The sequence below is a fragment of the Erinaceus europaeus genome, chromosome 18 (assembly GCF_950295315.1).
Source record: "Erinaceus europaeus chromosome 18, mEriEur2.1, whole genome shotgun sequence".
Lineage (NCBI taxonomy): Eukaryota > Metazoa > Chordata > Mammalia > Eulipotyphla > Erinaceidae > Erinaceus > Erinaceus europaeus.
In genome coordinates this window covers 51,525,361-51,537,376 of record NC_080179.1, presented here as the reverse complement: position 1 = coordinate 51,537,376, position 12,016 = coordinate 51,525,361, and the positions used below count along the sequence as shown (strand labels likewise).

The window sequence follows — 12,016 nt, the reverse complement described above, 5'->3', positions numbered from 1 at the left end:
TTGGAATCTGTCCCCTTCAAAGAAAATGAAGGGCATCAGAGACTTGAAAGGTAAGGGAAAGTGATGTAAATAAAGAAGGTGACCAACAAATAAGAAATGCAGTTTTCCCCTTTATTCCACTAACACTAATGGACTGCTTGTATACCAGGCATGTACTCAGCATGTGTATAAAAATATAAATAGCACCAGAAAATAGTTTTCTTGGATAGTGTCCCTGCTTTGCCATGTGTGCGAGCCAGGTTCCAGTTTGGCCTCCACTGCCTTGAAAGAAACTTCAATGTGATGGGTCTTTGTTTGTTTGTGTTTGACTTCTCTCTCTTTATTTCTGTCTTAAAAGGTCAGTCCAGAGTGGTGAGAAATGAGAAAAAGAAATAAGGGAGGGAGGGAGGGAGGGAGGGAGGGAGGGAGGGAGGGAAGAAAGAAAGAAAGGAGGGAGGGAGGAAGGAAGGAAGGAAGGAAGGAAGAAAGGGGAAAGAAAAAGAAAGAAAGAAAGAAAGAAAGAAAGAAAGAAAGAAAGAAAGAAAGGGAAGGAAGGAAGGAAAAAAGGGGGGCCAGGAGGTGGTACACCGGGGGTTAAGCACACAAATTACAGTGCACAAGGACTCAGGTTCAAGCCCCTGGTCCCCACCTGCTTCAGGGGGAAAGCTTCACAAGTGGTGAAGCAGAGCTGCAGGTGTCCCTCTGTCTCTTTCCCTCTCTAGCTCCTCCTCCCCCTCTCAATTGCTCTCTGTCTCTATCCGTTAATAAATAAACAATATTTTTACAAAGATGGGAGGGGAAGGGAAGGGCAGCAAGATTCATCTGAATAGTGTGCCTGCTTTGTCATGCCCACAATGCTGGTTCCAGCCAGACCCCCACAGCGCTGGGGGGAAGCTTCAGTCTCCTGGACAGAAAGGGATCCATGAGAGATTTTCCTTCACCTAGTCTTCAAAGATGAGCAGTGACTCCACCAGCCTGAAAGGTGGTGAGGACTTTCTAGAGAGGAAGCTTTGTGAGCCAGAACATAAGACACCAATTCTGCCTTGCTAGACTCAAGATTCAATCTGTTGCTATACTCAGCTGACTGAATCATGTGTTTACCTGTCTGCATCCTGACTGGCTGACTTTCAAGGTGTTGCTGAGCCGTTTCACTTTTACCTGTAAAACTCTGTATTCTTCTGTCCTGATGACCTTTGGTATCATTGTTCTTACCTTTGTTTCTTGAGCCCATTGATCCTTCAGTTTGCCTGGGAATAGAGGACTTTCATCCATCCTCTTTCTTCCTTTCCTTAGAGGGGCCTATATTTGAAATGTGCTTTTAGAGGTTTACATTTTGCCACTGGATTTATTTATCTGTTTATTCCCTTTTGTTGCACTTGTTGCTTTATTGTTGTAGTTATAATTGTTGTTATTGATGTCGTCGTTATTGGATAGGACAGAGAGAAATGGAGAGAGGAGGGGAAGACAGAGGGGAGAGAGAGATAGACACCTGCAGACCTGCTTCACTGCTTGTGAAGCGACTCCCCTGCAGATGTGGAACTGGGACCTCGAACCGGTATCCTCACACTGGTCCTTGTGCTTTGCACCACCTGTGCTTAACCTGCTGCGCTACCGCCCGACTCCCTACCACTGGATTTTTAAGTTTGGCAAGGGCAAAGGCTAACTGCTAGACCTGCCATAGTCCTAGACGTTGGCTGAAAGTTAGAATGTGTGCAGGGGGAGGTGCGGGGGGGGGGGGCAGCTATAGAAGGAAATGTATGCCAGGCAGTAGCAGGTGTTGGGCAAGCTCATGGAAAAATCACAGTATCTGTTTGACAAACTATAGTTTGCTAGTTCCTTATGTTACATGTGAATCAGTTTAGAAACTTTTATGGAAGAGAATTCCTATTTTAAACCACTATAGTAACTGCACAAAGGGCCACCACCCCCTTTGTGGAAAAATATTCTTTGTGGTTTGCTGTGAAAAGTAAAAGGGATATAATAGGCATGGCCTTCCCCACCAGTTCCAGCCCAGGAGGGAGTGGGAAACCATGTAAAATTAGTAACAAAACCATCTTTCTGCTTGTTGCTAGGAAGTATAATTCCTGGTATTGCATGTGCTACAGTGGTGCCCTGGTTCTCTCTCTCATCCTCTCTCTCTCTCTCTCTTTCATAAAGTAAATGATTAATAGGATAAAATCATTTTCCTTTTACCTACTTTGTTTATGTGGTAGCCGACCAGGAAGTAACTCGTATGTTGATTCTGAATTTATAAATCAGAAGTTCTGATATTTACATACTAAAAGGATGACTTTTTAAAAAATTGCTACCAGGGTTATCAGTGCATGAACAAGAATCCACTGGTCCTGATTACTTATTTATTTGTCCATTTATTTTTCTAAATTAGAAGGTAAAATGAGAGATAGGCAGAGAGAAAGACTCCTGCAGCTCTCCTTCACTAGTCAAAAAGCTCCCCACCCCGCTACACACACCCACCACTGGCTTGAACCAGGGTTCTTGTACACTGTTATGTGTACACTCTGCCAGGTGTGCCACCACTTAACTCCAAAAGGGTGACTTTTGATGTTTGTTTCTTGTTAGGATTTTTAATGTTTGTTTAGAAGAGAAAAGGAATTTAGAAGTGTTGTGAGGGGTGCTCTAGAGTGGGTCGCTTGTAGATTCAAGCTCCCTGCTTAAACATCATCCTTTAACAAATATTTATTTATTGGATAGGGACAGAGAGAAATTAAGAGGGAAGGGAGAACTAGAGAGAAAAAGAGAGAGACTTGTAGCACTGCTTCAATGTTAGTGAAGTTTCTACTCTGCAGGTGGGGACCAGGGGCTTGAACCCAGGTTCTTGCACATGATAACATGTGTGCTCAACCTGCTATGCCACCACCCAACCCATTTTATTTATTTATTTATACAAGATTTTGAAAGGTTGTAATAGCTCTTGAGTCTGACAGGCTTTCCTGTAGTCACAAATGAACCGTAGACAGGATTTATTTGACTGGCTCACTCGTTTTAAATAAACTTAAGATTTCACACACAAGTTCCAGTTGTCCATTAAAAACCACTAGTTGTGTAGCTGGGATGGAGGAGCACAGAAGGAAGGTGCCAGGTTGGATGCTAACACCACATGTGCCAGAGTGGTGCTCTGATGCACGCTCCCTCTCTCTCCCTCTCTCTCCCTCTCTTCCTCTATCCCTCTCTCTCTCCCTCCTCCCTTCTCCTGTTCTTCCCTTTCATGCAGATGGCTGTCTCTCACACATAATAAATAAATACTTTTAATCAAATGTCTGGCAGATCTGATCCGCACATTCTCACAGAATAAAATGCAGCTAGTACTCAGACAGCAGAATTGGTGACTGAGAGTAGTGCTCTGTAGCTGGACTCCTAGACTGAAATCCTGGCCCCACTCAGTTCCTCACAATGGGAGGGACTGTCTTACCCACTACACTTCCCTGTCCTTGTAGATTAAATGGCATAGTTTAATTAAAAGGCAACTCATTGTATTGAGGTCTTCTCTCCAAAATTTAGGCCAAGTAACAAGTACTACATAGAGGTAGTTTAAGTAAGTGATAAGACCCCTGCCTGCCCATGAGGAGAGGTATATTCCATTGCACACTCACAAGATTCACACATTTCTGTGGATATCAGTGCCCTTCCCAGTGCCTGAGTTCCTATAAGGAATTAATTTTCTTTACTTTTACAGTCTAGAACATGTCCCCGTTTCCACTTATGTGGGAAACTAAGAGTTTCAACTAAGGCAAGATAGTCTGAAGAGACACATATAAGACAAAGGATCTTGTACCTGCTCCTAAGAAAATGTCTGTGTGTTCAGTTGTCCACAGAGATTTTAAGTACAAGAATTGTAAAAGTATGGACAGATGACTTTTGCCCTCAGAAACTGGCATTTATTCCCATACATCTGCACAGTGCTAAAATCATAGCAGCGTCAGTGTTACAATGGCAACTGCCTGCCTATCATGCAGCACCTTGCCTCTACAGGAAAAACATGAAAAAGTCCTCTTTGCCCCTTGAGTATTGGCTACCTGGTATGAAGGCGAAGATCTTGGAGTAAGAGGGAAATAATTGATTCTTCATTTACTTGTGAGAAGAGAGAGAATCAGAGGATCACTCTCACACATGTGATGCCAGAGACCACACTTGGGGACTCATGTTTTAGATTTCCGTGTTTTACCCATTGCACCACTTCTTGGGCCATTTATTCTTTTTTTAATTTATATTTTCCTTTACTGGGGGATTAATGTTTTACACTTGACAGTAAATACAATAGTTTGTACATGCATAATGCCATTGATCCTTAACTCTTAGTTAGACATAGTAAATCAGATGGTGTCTTTCTAGCTTGTTGGAAGAGAGCTTCTTTCCTTTGGTTATCTTGCTTATGAGTTTACAGTGGGTTCTGCCTGCAGTCAGTGAGACATTCATTTCCAAGGTTGCTGGGTGAGGACCCTAATTGTTTCTCCGCAAGATGCCTCCAAGAACACTGCCGCAGAGGGGATGGGACCATTGACCACACAGAAACACAAACACATATGCTACTCTTCACCTTGGAATGAACTATGGAAACACTTCTGCAGATTATTTCCCTTTGTGCATGTTTTCCCCCTTGGGGTATGGGAAGAGAACCTCTTTTTTTTTCATCTTGATCATTGGATAGACGTCCTTTCAGAAAGTCATTGTCTGCAACAGGAAAATAATGACAGTATTTCTGGACAAGCTGGCAGAAGAAAAATGATTCATTATTTCAGGAATTACTCTGTCTTCAGCCCCCCCCCCCCCAATGAAGGCTTCTATCAATATGAAGAGAGAACAGGTTCAGCCTAATATATATATATAGAGAGAGAGAGATGAAAGGTTACACTTTAAAGGGAAAAGAAGTTCAAACATTACATTTTAACTCGGCTATCTTATAGCAAGGGTCAAAGAAGTCCATCTGTTACTCCTGTAAACTTCGAGATGCTGTTGTGCTCCCTTTACCAAAAAGATTTGCCTACCCTGCTTCCATTCTCATCCATTTTGGCTAATGAGATTAGAAGTTTCTGCTTAGCTTCAATTCAAGCCCCACCCCCTCCCTCTAGTCCCTTTTAGAGTGTTGAACAGATAGAATATTCATCCATTCATCCATCTACAGGCTCAGCACAAGCTCACATGCTCTTATCATGTCACACAAAATTATTCATCTCTACATCACAAGGCAGTGGTGGTGATCCAGTAGCTGTTTAACTTCTATTGATACATGTAGTATTGTGAAATAGATCAAAAGGTAGTTTATAATACAAGTAATACATTCATTTCTGGTACCAGGAAACCTATTATTGGATTATATTTTGCAATAAGGTTTGTCTGGCATTAGTGTGAGCCAGAATGAAGCAGAGTGACTGGTAAGGATACAGAATTTTAAATGAAAACTAGAGAAACTAAGCAATCAATCAACATGTCCTTGACTACTTACAAGTCAAATAACTTACGGAAATAATGTAAAGGACCCTGTAAACTCTTTTGCCTGACAGAAAGGCTTTAAATAATATTTTAAGAAAATCAAAAGCAAATATCCCCTGAACCTTCTTTACAGATTAGATCTGAAATGAAAACACTCTTGGTTACACAATTAAGTATTGATTTTGTTGATCCATATTTAATGCTCATCGCAATTGAATTGTGCTTTCACAGTTGTGTAGGGCACATATACTTCACTTTTACATGAATTTAAATTTTCTGTGCATGTGAGACAGAAATAAAATTTATTTTTTTATTGTAGCTAGTGACTAACTTGAATCTGATATAATAACATTAAGCCAGCCTACTTGGTTCCTGAAAAGACTGCTTTTTATAAAGCAAGAATAATCTTTGCCTACTGAATTTAACTATGTGGGGAAGAGAAAGAATACAGAGCATCTGCATGCTGCCAGGCACTAAAATGCTGTATGAATGCAGCTATAATTCAAGCTCTTCATCACCATTTCATGATTTGATATATCCAGTAATGTCTAAGTTTATCACTTGAATAATGAGTCTTGTTGCTGCCCCTTGCAAATGTCTTCAGTGTAATGTTTTCATCATGTGGAGACAATCAGACACATCACCAAATTTCCTCCTGTCTTAAAAAAGATAGGAATCTTCCCGTAAGCACATTATCCAGCACTGACTTTAGCCATTTTCTGGGTAGCAGAAGCATTTAAGAATAAGCTTGATCCATTTGTCTGCCATGTATCATGGGCTTCAATAACATCATGTCCTCTAAGAAGCTTATTGCCTTTCTTACTGCTCCTAGATTTCTAGGAATCTTGGGAGCAACTCTTTGACTCTACCATACTCCAAGATTACTTGCAGGTGGAGAAAAAGAACCCAGATGACTTAGAGCAGTGCTGCTTGACCAACATGTGCATGATATGTGAGCCTACATTTTCTTCTCTTGACAGAGAAAATTTCTTTTACCAAAGTAAATAGTAGGCAGACATTTATTGATCCAAGGACCACGCTAGTTCTTTTATATTTCATTAAATATTTAATCATTATTAACAAGACTGTAATACAATAGGGGTATAATTCCATACAGTTTCCACCAGAATTCTGTGTCCCATTCCCTCCATTGGAAACTTCCATATTCCTTATCCTTCTGGAAGTATGGACCAAAATTCCTTATGGAGAGCAGAAGGTATAAGGTCTGGCTTCTGTAATTGCTTCTCCACTGGGCATGGATGTTGGCAGGTCAATCCATACCCCTAGCCTGGTTCTGTCATTCCCTAATAGAGTAGGCTCTGGAGAGGTAAGACTTTGGGACACACTAGTGAGGTCCTCTCCCCAGTGAAGTCATGAAAGAATCCAACTTGGTGGGTGGAAGGCAGCAAGATATAAAGCAGGACAAATGGTTAGTAAACAGAAACTCAAAGATAGGAATAAAGCAGATGAAATTAGGGGTCTTTGGGTGGTAGTTCTTTATACTAGCCCAAAATCTGAAAGGCAGTACCATTGCTAGTTTAGCTAGGGCCTAGAGAACAACTTTTATGACTACACAGGTAAAATTTCAGATTATCTTATTTTACTTTTCTATTCATCATGGAAATGGAAAGATCTAGTCTTGAGCTTGATCTAGTCTATGAGCTCTAAAAATAGAACTAACCTTGATTGTGAGCGCATTCATTTAGAGTCAATGAAAACAGCTCTAAGAGATGCAAGACCTAGTGTCAGAATCTGAAAAAGATATCAGAATAAAATCCAGTCCATGGCCTCAAAAATTATACAACTGGATTTAAAACTAGACCTTGATAAAATGAACCCATATTATGGAATATAGAAGTTTATGGCTTAATGGATAATTTTGGTTATTTGGGTCAGAAATTCATAGACTGAAAAAACTAACATAGGACTAACATAGAAAAAGAGCCAGCAATTTTTTAAAATTTCTTCATTGGGGAATTAATGTTTTACATTCAACAGTAAATACAATAGTTTGTACATGCATAACATTTCCCAGTTTTCCATAAAACAATACAACCCCCACTATGTCCGCTATCATCCTTTTTGGACCTGTATTCTCCACCCCCACCCACCCCAGAGTCTTTTACTTTGGTTCAATATGCCAATTCCAGTTCAGGTTCTATTTGTGTTTTCTCTTCTGATCTTGCTTTTCACCTTCTGCCTAAGAATGAGATCATCCCATATTAATCCTTCTGTTTCTGACTTACTTCACTTAACATGAATTTTTCTTTTTTCTTTTTTTATATTTATTTTATTTATGTATTCCCTTTTATTGTTCTTGTTGTTTTAGTGTTGTAGTTATTGTTGTTGTTGTTGGATAGGACAGAGAGAAGTGGAGAGAGGAGGGGAAGACAGAGAGGGGGAGAGAAAGACTCCTGCAGACCTGCTTCACCACTTGTGAAGCGACTTCCCTGCAGGTGGGGAGCCAGGGCTCAAACCTGGATCCTTACGCTGGTTCTTGCTTTGTGCCACCTGTGCTTAAGCCACTGTGCTACAGCCCAACTCCCAACATGAATTTTTTCAAGGCCTATCCAAGATCTGCTGAAAACGGTGAAGTCACCACTTTTTATAGCTGAGTAGTATTCCATTGTGTACATATACCACAACTTACTCAGCCATACCTGGGTTGCTTCCAGGTTTAAAGAGCCAGCAATTCTTAAGAACTAAAAAAAATCAAGTTGTAAAACCTGATTAATATTAAAATTAATATGGAATTAGGAAAAAATAATTTCCAGTGTATGCATGATGAATTTAAGAGATCACTGACTCTAAGAATCTGAGAAAGGTAATAATTAGCTAATCTATGGAAAACATCTTTCTGAACTTACAGATTTAAAATGCAAGTGGGACCGGGTGCTTGAACTTGGGTCCTTACACATTTTAACATGTACAATCTAATATGTGCACTACCACCTGGCCCCATAATTGCTAATATAAACTAGAAAGCAACACAGAATGTAAAACTTAATATGTCTATTTTTTATTCCAGTAGGGACAGAGAGAAATTGAGGAGGTGAGGAGTTAGAGAAGGAGAGAGACACCTACCAATCTGCTTCACCACTTGTGGAGCTTTCCCCCTGCAGGTGGGGGCCAGGGACTTGAACCCAGGCCCTTGTGCATTACAGCATGTGCACTCACCTGGTCCCTTTAAATTTGTTGAAAGGTTAATTTTTATTTATTTCAGGTGAGATAAAGAACTTAACATGAGAGATATAAACCAGAGTGCCACTCTTGTATATAAGGCACCAGGGGTAAAATAGGAACCTCAGCCACACAAGTCCTGTACTCTACCAATTGAACTACTTCCCTAAACCACTGCATCTAAATCTTCAGATCATCCCCATCAAAGTACATTCTCCTCAGAATAAGAATCAATAAAGTGACACCAGGTTGTAGTTGCCTGGTGCTCAGGATGCAAAATGTCACACATTATCGGAAAATAACTTATCCAAAAAAAGCCTTATAGACCTTTGAAACACATATTGTTTTAGGAAATGGATCATTTAAACATAATTAGAACATGCACTCTTTCATATACAAATAACATTTTATCTTTATATGAACCTTAACATGCATTGACATTACATTCCATGGCTTTTGTAAAGTGTGCTGTGGTTCCTAAATGATCTACTACTTTTTATTAGTAGTTGCAGGTAGCCTAGTTAGTTTTAAGTTGATTAATAGCCAGATTTTCTTTTTCTTGGCTTGGATACTCACTACATCATTAAAAGAAAGAAGGGAAAAAATCTTAGCACTTTCAGGTAAACCTTTATTATGTCCACCTTTATGACTGTATTAGAGATATTCTTTGGGAAGGATTTCCATAAAAATAGTACTATTTCTCCTTTTCTTATTGTAACCCAATTCCTTCAAAACATGTATTTTTCTTGTGAGATCACACATGAACTTATCACTTCAAGGTGAAAGAATAACTGCAGTATGCTAGAATATACAGATGGTCATTCATGCCTTATTTTCCTCAGGGTGATAGTGACTAGGAGTTGTTCAGTGGGCAGAGCACAAGACTTGCATATGTGAGGTCCTAAGTTCTATCTTGGCATCTAGCTAGGGAGGTACTGTGGGCTCCACTCTTGGAATGAGTGTGTGTGTGTGTGTGTGTGTGTGTGTGTGTGTGTGTGTGTGTGTGTGTGTTTGTGTGTGTGTGCTTTCTATACTACAGTGACATCTAAGACAGCTTGATAGACAGACAGATAGATATATAGATCTATCCCAACTTGATAGACAAAAAGTTTCATGTTTAAAACATGAAATAATGCAAAACTAGAGAAAAACATTCAATCAGTCTTTAGAACCAAGTGGATAGCGTGCATACGCAGTTGTTCATAATGCTGCTACATAAACTAAAGGCCTTGCTGCCTCACTTTCATCATCTAGAATCTTTAACCTGACACTAAAATGGATAGGTTTGGAAGTTACCAGCCCAGAACCAGCTCAATCCTCCTTCCCAAATACAATTTTTAATTAATATTATTGTACAGAGCAAAAAAGTAACCCACCTACACTGGTAAGCATGTTCTATTCACTTAAGTTATAATCCTCCAAGTTTATATCCATGAACTTCTCTGCTTTCTCTATTCCAGGTCAGTATAAAGCTGCAGACATTACTTTTGGAGAAACTTAAAACTATGGAGAAAATTTGATTCATTATTTAAGGTGAACAACCTATATTTAAAATTAGATGTGGGAACTCTATCAAGCATCTATAAAACAAAAATTATCAAAACATGACAAATGTGAGCACAGTGGTGGTGCACCTCATAGAGAATACACCCATCATGGGGGCATGGTGGTGGCACACTGGTTTAATCGCACATAGTATGAAGCAATAAGCCCCTGGTGGTGAAGCAGGTCTGCAGGTATCTGACTTTCTCTCTATCTCCCCCTCCCAAGTTGTCTCTTCTACCCAAAACATTTTAAAAATGATGACAGTAGCAGTGGATTTGTAGTGCAGACACCCAGCTCCAGCAATAACCTTAGAGGAAAAGAGAAAGAGAGGGGAGGTGAGGGAGAGGGAGAGAAGGAGGAGGAGGAGAAGGAGGAGAGAGAGAATATACACCCATAACCATGTGCAAGGGACCAGGTTCAAGCCCCCAGGTACGTGAGGTAGGCTTCACAAGTGCTGGAATAGAGCTGCAAGTGTCTCTCCCTCGTCTTGTTTTTCACAGTCTATCAAAAAAGAAAGAAAAAATAAAGACTACTGGGAGCAGTGGTAGAGTTGTGCAGGCACTAGGACACAGCAATAACCCTGGTGGCAAAAAATAAAACTAAAATAACTTAGAAATGTTCAGGGTCAGGGAAGTAGTTCATCCATAAAGAACATATCTTGCATGGATGAGACTCCATGTTCAATCTCCCCCATAAGATGAGAGTGGCATTCTGGTCTGCCCTCCCACTCTCACAATTCATTTAATTCTAAAGAATAACACAAGTTTTCACATGAATACTTTATAGTTGGCACTGTTCGTTTGCAGAGAATATACCCTTTTCATATCCTTGTAACAATTTTGTCCAAATCTTTATGCTTCTCTTTTATCCAATACCTTTCTAACCCACAAAGTCTGTAATTTTCTTTGAGTTCCTTGTTCTTCTCTTTCTACTGAGGGCCCTGGCCCCACACCTTTCCTAATCTCCATGTGGAGACAAGACACTTCCCGTTACTTTGATAAAATGCCTTCTCTTTCCTTTGGTCTTTATGAGTTGGGTGTTTTTATGTGTCTTCCAGGCTTTGTTTATCTCTGTGCTGAATTATTTTCATTCCACAAACTATATTATTTTCTAGCAAATCTAAGATTCTTATTGACCTTCTCTTTATGCTTTCCTTTTTTTTTTCCAAGAAAATAAGTTCATCTTTCCCTCTGGGTTCAGGGATTCCTGCAAAGGTCATTGAAAGTCATTTATCATGGCAAAGGACAGCAATGTAGTTAATATTGTAGTCATAAAAAGCATCTCTCAGTTAAAACTTACTCTTTCACCTAATAAAATCAGTTCACCCTGAAGATATTTTTTTTCAAAAATCTCCAGAACCACAGTTAAGGGGGGAGGGAGATAATCTTGAGAGTGCCCCAAGTGCTGATTCGAATCTCTTGGCATGTGGTTGGATGGAGAGAGCAGTTCTCTATTACCGATATATCACATTAATTTTTCAGAAGGACAAGTGAAGAGTAATGTGTCCAGTTGAGGTAATAGAAGGAACTGAGCATGGGGAGGAAATACTTTCCTAGTTTGAAATTTCACCAGGTTAACAAGGTTAACACCACAACTCAGAGAAAAGTCTGGAGGGTCTTAAGTATTCATCAAAGTTCATCCTATCTATTTTCTTTTTTTAAAAAAAAATTATTTATAAAAAGGAAACACTGACAAAAACCATAGGATAAGAGGAGTACAACTCCACACAATTCCCACCACCAGAACTCCGTATCCCACCCCCTCCCCAGAGAGCTTTCCTATTCTTTATCATCTGGGAGTATGGACCAAGGGGCATTATGAGGTGCAGAAGGTGGAAGGTCTGGCTTTTGTAATCACTTTCCTG

At 39.9% G+C, this 12,016-nt stretch overlaps 1 protein-coding gene across 1 annotated transcript in view; it reads left to right on the top strand.

Annotated features, from left to right (window-relative positions):
- Positions 1–12,016, top strand: part of NCKAP5 (NCK associated protein 5) — a 1,079,978-nt gene that overhangs the window by 1,053,283 nt on the left and 14,679 nt on the right.